Source organism: Mercurialis annua, linkage group LG1-X (assembly GCF_937616625.2).
Source record: "Mercurialis annua linkage group LG1-X, ddMerAnnu1.2, whole genome shotgun sequence".
NCBI classification, from domain to species: domain Eukaryota; kingdom Viridiplantae; phylum Streptophyta; class Magnoliopsida; order Malpighiales; family Euphorbiaceae; genus Mercurialis; species Mercurialis annua.
Window position 1 is genome coordinate 16,359,393 of NC_065570.1, and position 9,083 is coordinate 16,368,475.

General features: G+C 32.0%; 1 long non-coding RNA gene across 1 annotated transcript; it reads right to left on the reverse strand.

The window, feature by feature from the left end:
- Positions 1-563: 563 nt before the first annotated feature.
- LOC126665885 (uncharacterized) lies at positions 564-1,086 on the reverse strand. The gene is made up of 3 exons (XR_007637716.2): positions 1,004-1,086; positions 824-911; positions 564-751 (listed from the first exon to the last, which is right to left on the reverse strand). It is a non-coding gene; the product is annotated as an uncharacterized LOC126665885 (long non-coding RNA).
- Between the last annotated feature and the right edge of the window lie 7,997 nt (positions 1,087-9,083).

Genomic DNA, 9,083 nt, shown 5'->3' on the forward strand with positions numbered 1-9,083 from the left:
CACTGTCATTTGAGTCTTCAAGTACATCAGTGTCGGTATCATCATAATTGATCGTAGTATCATCCTCCTCATCGCTAGAATAAATCGGGTTTGAGTTTTGACCTTGAAACATTTGACCAACATCAACTTCATCCGGTAATACATCTGTAGGATGCAAGAGTTCCAAATTTTCACCACCAACTTGATCGACTTCATGACTATTATCTGCCTCGTATTGCTGATAGGGCTCATCATTCAATATTGAATCTTCATTGCACACTTTTTCCTTTTCTGGCACATCAAATATATTTTTGTGAAATGATTTTTGCACAATTTTCTAATGACCTCCATTTTTCATATCGCTGACATAAAAAACCTGCTGTACTTGAGAACTCAACACGAAAGAATCACATGTATACCATTTACGACTCACATTAACAGAAACTAAGTTTCCATCTGTTTTAATTCCATTTTTATCGCCAACATCCCACCAATCACATTTAAACAAGAAAACGCGATTCCCATTAACATATTGGAGGTCAATGATATCTGTTAGCACACCATAAAACTCGATTTATTTCGACTTATGCTCTCCCGTAACTGAAACTCCATTATTTTGAGTCCGACGAAAATTATCACGCTCAACTGTGTGAAACCTAACTCCATTGACAATTATCCCACTGTACCTAGCAATTCGTATATCAGGACCTAATCCCAACGCATATATATGATCTGTTGCTGCAACCAAACCAGTAGCACGTAAGCGTCCAACCTGAAAAATAAGTTTAATGGTGAAATTAGAGGCATAATTCAATATTCAGTACTTTTATAGCATCATACTTACACACTCCTTGAACCAACTGGCAAATCCTGCCTGGTGTCTTTTTTGCACATCTATAACACTTTCCTTTTGTAATTCTTCAATGTGAATCCTGCACAACTATTATAAAATTAGATAAAAAGTGTAAAATAAAGCTATTTTGAAACTCTAAAGTCTTTGTTTTTTCAAAATAAAATAACTTACTTCTGATATTCATCAACATCCTCACAATTGTTAAGCACATACCACTGTAATTTTTCAAAATCAGAATGGGATAACGTTTTATAGTCTGTAGCTCTTAAAGGTCTTGCATTGTTTGAAAATATGGAAAATCCATTTTCCACTCCTATTTGCACAGGAAAGTTATTTCTCTCAACGCGATTATATATTGTCTCAACGCGAGCTAAGTTACATACATAATTTTTCAATGTACGTAAGAACCTGCACAACAAATTTGTTGTAAATGTGAATAAACCATATAGTTAAATAAAAAAATAGTTAAAACTGCAGCAAGAAAACGAAAAATAAAGTTTCCTTATCAACTAACCTCTCAATAAAGTACATCCACCTATAGTGAACAGGGCCTCCTAATTCTACTTCACGTGGCAGATGAATTGCCAAATGCATCATTACCACGAAAAAAGATGGAGGATATATCATCTCAAGTTTACATATTATCAAAATGATATCGCTCTGCAACTTTTTAACTGTAGATCTTTTTAAAGTCTCCGAACAAAGCTCCTTAAAGAAAGAGCTCAACTCTGATAATGCAGTGTAAACCTCACTACGCAAAGACCCACAAATTGATGCTGGAAGTAACCGTTGCAAGAATATATGATAATCATGGATTTTCATCCCCATAACTTTGCAGTCCTGAACACTTACACATCGAGAAAGATTGAAAGCATATCCGTCTGGCAACCGGATTGACTGCAACCATTCGCAAAACTTTCTCCTTTCAGGCTTCGGTAATGTATAACAAGCAAGTGGCATAAGAAATTTATTTCCCTTTTGCTGTAAATGTAACTCTTTTCTTATACCCATTGCTTCTAAATCCATTCGAGCCTTAATGTTATCCTTAGATTTTCCATCAATATTCATCAACGTACCCAATATATTTTCACATATATTCTTCTCAATATGCATTGCATCTAAATTATGATGTAATTTTAATGTTTTCCAGTAAGGCAATTCAAAGAATATACTTCTCTTTGTCCAATTGAGCTCTTCAGGACCACGTGCACGCTTTTTTTGGTTAGGTGTCTTCCCAAAAGCAAGGCTTTTAAGAAGCAAATCTAATTGCCTTAGAACTTCATCTCCTGACAACTCTTCAGGCTTTGACCCGTGCTCTGGTTTGCCATCAAATTTTCTGCTTTTTCTCCAAGAATGTTGGACATGTAAATATCTCCGATGACCCATGTAACATTGCTTCACTCCATTTTTTAATGTTAGCGAACACGTCCACTTATTACACACAGGACATGCCAATTTCCTTTTGTGCTCCATCCAGATAACATTCCATATGCTGGAAAGTCATTTATTGTCCATAATAATGTAGCATGTAATTGAAAATTCTTACCGCTATATGCATCCTATGTTGTAATACCGGTCTCCCATAACTCTTTTAACTCATCAATTAATGGCCTTAAATATATATCGATATTATTTCCGGGAGATTCCTTACCAGGAATAAGCAAAGATAACATCAAAAAATTTCCCTTCATGCATTTCCATGGTGGTAAGTTATATGGCGTCACAATCACCGGCCACATGCTATAACTCGTGCTCATATTTCCAAAAAGGTTAAATCCATCACTAGCAAGCCCAAGTTGCACGTTACGAGCATCTTTGCCAAACCAAGCATATTTCTGGTCAAAATCTTTCCATTCCGTAGCATCAGCTGGATGTCTAATCGTATCATCATCCACGTTTCTCCTTATGCCACCTCATATTTTCACCAATATCTTTAGACATAAATAACCTCTGAAGTTTAGGTACTAAAGGGAAGTGTCTAAGAATTTTTTGAGCAACCTTCTTGCGTTTTCCGAAACCTAATTTCCATCTAGGGGCCTTACAAGTTGGACACGTGTCAAGATTTTCATTTTCCTTCCAAAATAGCACACAATCATTTACACAAGCATCAATAGTTACGTAACCGAGTCCTAAACCAGGCATCAATTTTTTAACCTCATAACTTGAGCTTGGAAGGGTTTCTCCTTTCGGGAGTGCATCCTTGAACAACTCCAAATTCGAAAAAAATGACTTATTACTAGAATTTGTGAGTTCTTTGATATTAATCATCTTAAGAAGAAAAGAGAGCTTTGAATATTTTTGACTTCCAGGATATAGTTCACAATGAGAATCATTCCACAATTTAGCAAATTTTGCTACTTCTCCTTCTAGCATGTTATTATCTTGATTGGCAAGTCTGTCTTCCATGTCGGTGTCCATAAAAGTTGCATTACACATATCATCTAACATTTCTGAAACATCATTTCCACTATCCTCCAATTCATTGTCCGAATTAATAGAGCCATCAAAACTATCACGAGGTCGAGAAGTCTCACCATGGTGCATCCAGTTTGTGTAGTTTTCACTAATTCCATATTGATATAGATCCATTTTGACTTCTTGCAATGGCTTCAAATAAATATTGATGCAGTTCTTGCATGGACATCGAACTCTGCCATTTGAATCAGTAAAGTCTTTTGCAACATTCAGAAATTTTTTGACCCCTTGAATATAACATGAACTAAATCGGTACGACTTCATCCAACTTTTTTCTGATGGCGTCCCTTTAATTCCAAAATAATATATTAGGCAACATCAATATTTGGTACAAATCTATCAATTGAAAATATAATTAAAACTTACCCATTACAAATCAGATACCATTAGCTATTTTAAACATATCTCAAATTTTTTTCCCTGAACTACCTGCGGTTCTGAAACAAGACTAACATTTGTTTAGGGTTACTGTTAAAAAGGTTGAAGACCCTCTCTAATGAGGTATTATTAGCCAGAAATTCTGTTAAAACTTGCATAGGTTATTACCTTAGAAATTTCATGCCATTTCAGTTATAAACATACTCGAGGTAAGGCTATATAATCGACGACTTTTTACACGTTACTCGAGTTTATATGTCTTTTGCAATGTTAAAACTCGATGTCATGCTTAAGACTCGACGAGTTACATCCTTAACTCGACTTTTTTTATCTCTGTCAAAGCACAAACTTGATGTAAGTATTAATACTTGACGAAATGGAAGCATAACCTCGAGTTCTTGTTTTTTTACTGAGATAACAAACTCGAGAATAGGTGATAAGTCGTCGAGTTTGAAGCCCGACCTCGAGTTTGTACGAATCAGTTGAAAATCTAAATTATCAATTGAACAAATAAGCAATTTGAATGTGAAATTCATCCTACATTAATCAATTTAGTCTTTTTTCTTAAGTTAAAAAATACCTGGACAAATAAGCATCAACAAACACAGAATCAATGAAAGTGCGGCGGCGTGAGAAGTGTACAACGTATGGAATTGATGCGGTAGTGTGGTGTCAATATTCAGCAAAAAAAGTTTTTCCCTAATGAAGAGTGCTTTGATTAACCTAATTTGGATATTTGAATCTTAATTGTCATATACCTTTTTTTTATCAAAATAAAATATAATTTCATAACCCATTTAATCCTGTTATCATTAAATTTTTTTCAATTCCATGGTGACAAAACATTTATTAATCACGATATCATTTAATTTCGGTTAATTGCTGAAAAATAAAATTATTCACAATATTTTTACATATTATGAGAAAATTTATTTTATCATAATAACTGTATTTTTAATATACAGTGAGAAAACGGTTTTTGTCAAAACCCATTGTCACAACAAACACAATTAATTGCTATAGTGACAAAAATATTTGACACAATATTTAATTATCACAACATTATATAAGTTTAATTAATTGCTGCAAAATAAAATTTGTTACAAAAGTCTTTAAATATTATGCTAAAATTTATTTTATCATTATAACTGTATATATTTTCTATTTTACCATTTATTTTCTGCAATTAGTTTTTCTTTCTCTATTTTGTGTGTATTTTGTGTTTCATAAGGTTGACATATGGTCGACAAACGGTTCATTTACGGCTATTATAACTATAGTTTAAAATACAGGCACAAAACATTTGTTTTGGCAAAATACTTTGTCACAACAATATATTTACTTTTTTATATAGTGACAAATAAATATGACACAATAAATATTATAACTGTCTTTTTAAAATATCGGAACCAAACATTTGTTTTGGCAAAATATTTTATCACAAAAACAAATTTACTTTTTTTATTGACAAATAAATTTGACGCAATAAACAGTAGTGGAAAGAGTGTTTTTCGAGTTATTCTTTAACATATATATTTTATGCAATTTCTTTTTCATACTCTATTTTGTGTTTATTTTGTGTTTTATAAGGTTGACATAAGGTTGACATCAGGTTCATATACAGTCGTTATAACTGTAGTTTTAAAATACGAAAACAAAACATTTGTTTTGGCAAAATACGTTGTCACAAAAACATATTTACTTTTTTTTAGTGACGACAAAATTTGACACAATATTAATTTATTACAATATCATTTATTGGCAAAATACTTTGTCACAATAAACGTAATTAATTTTTATAGTGACAAAATATATCTATTGCTGCAAAATAAAATTTGTCACCACTTTTTTAAATATTATGATAAAAAAAATTTGTCATAATAAAAATATATTAAATTACGGCGACAAAACATGTTTTTGTCAAAATAGTTAGTCACAACAAACATAATTAATTTTTATAGTGACAAAAATGGTTGACACAATATGTATTTGTCACAATGTCATTTTATTGAACTCTCATTGTGACAAAAAAATTTTTTTGTCACAACTAACCTATTTATTATGACAAAATATAGTTTGTCACATATTTTTTTGTCACAAGAAGTCAAATATTTTGTAGTGGTTTCACCTTTTTAGCAATTTAAGCCAAACGTTAGAAACAAATCCAAGTGTTTCACCTTTTTAGCAATTTAAGCCAAACGTTTACAAACGTTACGAAACAAATCCTAGCGTTTGACCTTTTTAGCAATTTAAGCCAAACGTTTACAAACGTTACGAAACAATTCCAAGCGTTTCACCTATTTAGCATTTTAATCCAAACGTATGAAAACGTTACGAAACAAATTCAAACGTTTCACCTTTTTAGCGATTTAAGCCGAACGTTTACAAACGTTATGAAACAAAACCAAACATTTCACCTTTTTAGAAATTTAAGCCAAACGTTTAGAAACGTTACAAAAGAAATCCAAACATTTCCCCATTTTAGCGATTTAAACCAAAAGTTTAAAACGTTACGAAACAAATCCAAACATTTCACCTTTTTAGCGATTTTTGCCAAACATTTGGCTCAAATCGCTAAAAAGGTGAAACGTTTGGATTTGTTTCGTAACCTTTGTAAACGTTTGGCTTAAATTGCTAAATAGGTGAAACACTTGGATTTGTTTCGTAACGTTTGAATACATTTGGCTTAAATTGCTAAAAAGGAGAAACGCTTGGATTTGTTTTGTAACGTTTGTAAACTTTTGGCTTAAATCGCTATAAAGGCGAAACGTTTGGATTTGTTTCGTAACGTTTGTAAACGTTTGGCTTAAATCGCCAAAAAATGTGAAACGTTAGGATTTTTTTCGTAATGTTCGTAAATGTTTTGCTTAATTTGCTAAAAAGGTGAAATTTTTGGATTTGTTTCGTAACGTTGGTAAATGTTTGGCTTAAATTGCTAAACGGGTGAAACGCTTGGATTTGTTTCGTAATGTTTGTAAACGTTTGACTTAAATTTCTAATAAGGTGAAACACTTAGATTTGTTTCGCTAAGTTTGTAAACGTTTGGTTTAAATTGCTAAAAAAAGTGAAATGCTTGGTTTTTTTGTTATCGTAAAATTTGTAAATGTTTGGCATAAATTGTTAAAAATGTGAAACGTTTATATTTGTTTGGTAACGTTTGTAAACGTTTGGCTCGAATCGCTAAATTGGTGAAACATTTGGATTTGTTTCATAATGTTTTTAAACATTTGGCATAAATCGCTAAAAAGGTGAAACGTTTAGATTTGTATCGTAACATTTTAAATGTTTGGCTTAAATCGCTAAAATGGGGAAATGTTTGGATTTGTTTCATAACGTTTGTAAACGTTTGGCTTCAATTGCTTACAAGGTGAAACGTTTGATTTTGTTTCGTAACGTTTGTAAACTTTCAGCTTAAATCGCCAAAAGGTGAAATGTTTGGATTTGTTTCGTAACGTTTGTAAACATTTTTCTTAAATTGCTAAAAAGGTGAAACGCATGGATTTTTTTTTATAACTTTTGTAAAGGTTTGGCTTAAATTACTAAAAAGGTGAAACGCTTGGATTTGTTTCAGAACATTTGTAAACATTTGACTTAAATCGCTAAAAAGGCGAAACGTTTAGATTTGTTTTGTAACTTTATTAAACGTTTGGCTTAAATCGCAAAAAAGGTGAAACATTTGGATTTGTTTCAAAAGGTTTGTAAATGTTTGGCTTTAATAGCTAAAAAGGGGAAACGCTTGGATTTGTTTCGTAAAGTTTGTAAACGTTTGGCTTAAATTGCTAAAAAGGTGAAACGGTTGGATTTATTTCGTAACGTTTGTAAACGTTTGGCATAAATTGCAAAGGCGAAACCCTTGGATTTGTTTCGTAACGTTTGTAATTGTTTGGCTTAAATTGTTAAAAAGGTGAAACATTTGGATTTATTTTACAACCTTTGTAAACGTTTGGCTTAAATCGCTAAAAAGTTGAAACGTTTGTATTTGTTTCGAAACGTTTGGCTTAAATCGCTACAAGTGTGAAACTTTTGGATTTGCTTCATTACGTTTGTAAACATTTGGCTTAAATTGCTAAAAAGGTAAAACGCTTGGATTTGTTTCATAACGTTTGTAAATGTTTGGCTTAAATTGTTAAAAAGGGGAAACATTTGGATTTGTTTTATAATCTTTGTAAACGTTTGGCTTAAATCGCTAAAAAGATGAAACGTTTGGCTTAAATCGCTAAAAGTGTGAAACGTTTGGATTTGTTTCGTAACGTTTGTAAACGTTTGGTATAAATCGTTAAATAGGTAAACTGTTTGGATTTGTTTTGTAACATTTTAAACGTTTGGCTCAAATCTCTAAAATGGGGAAACGTTTGGATTTGTTTCGTAACGTTTGTAAACGTTTGGTTTAAATTGCTAAAAAGTGGAAATGTTTGGTTTTGTTTCGTATCGTTTATAAACGTTCGTCTTAAATCGCTATAAAGGTGAAACGTTTGGATTTGTTTCGTAACGTTTGTAAACGTTTGGCTTAGATTGATAACAAGGTGAAACGCTTGGATTTATTTCGTAATGTGGAAATGTTCGGTTTTGTTTCGTAACGTTTGTAAACGTTCGGCTTAAATCGCTAAAAAGGTGAAACGCTTGGATATTTTTCAGAACGTTAGTAAACGTTTGGCTTAAATTGCTAAAAAGGTGAAAAGCTTGTATTTATTTCGTAACGTTTGTAAACGTTTGGCTTAAATTGCTAAAAAGGAGAAACGCTTAGCTTTATTTAATAACTTTTGTAAAGGTTTGGCTTAAATCGCTAATAATGTGAAACGTTTGGTTTTGTTTCGTAATGTTTTAAACGTTTGGTTTTGTTTCGTAACGTTTGTAAATGTTTGGCCTCAATCTTAAAAAAGGTGAAATGTTTGGATTTGTTCCGTAAAGTTTGAAAACGTTTGGATTAAATTGCTAAAAAGGGGAAATGTTTGGATTTGTTTCGAAACGTTTGACTTGAATTGCTAAAAAGTCAAAAAATTTGGATTTGTTTCGTAACATTTGTAAACGTTTTGCTTAAATCGCTAAAAAGGTGAAACGTTTTGTTTTGTTTCGTAACATTTGTAAACTTTTGGCTTAAATTGCTACAAAGGTGAAACGCTTGGATTTGTTTCGTAATGGTTGTAAACGTTTGGCTTAAATTGCTAGAAAGGTGAAATAATTGGATTGTCGTAACGTTTGTAAACGTTTGACTTAAATCGCTAAAAAGGTGAAACGTTTGGATTTGTTTCGTAGCGTTTGTAAATGTTAGGTTTAAATTGCTAAAAAGGTGAAACACTTGGATTTGTTTCAGACTGTTTCTATACGTTTGTCATAAATCGCTAAAAAGGGGAAACACTTGAATTTATTTCGTAACGTTTGTAAACGTTTGGCTTAAGTT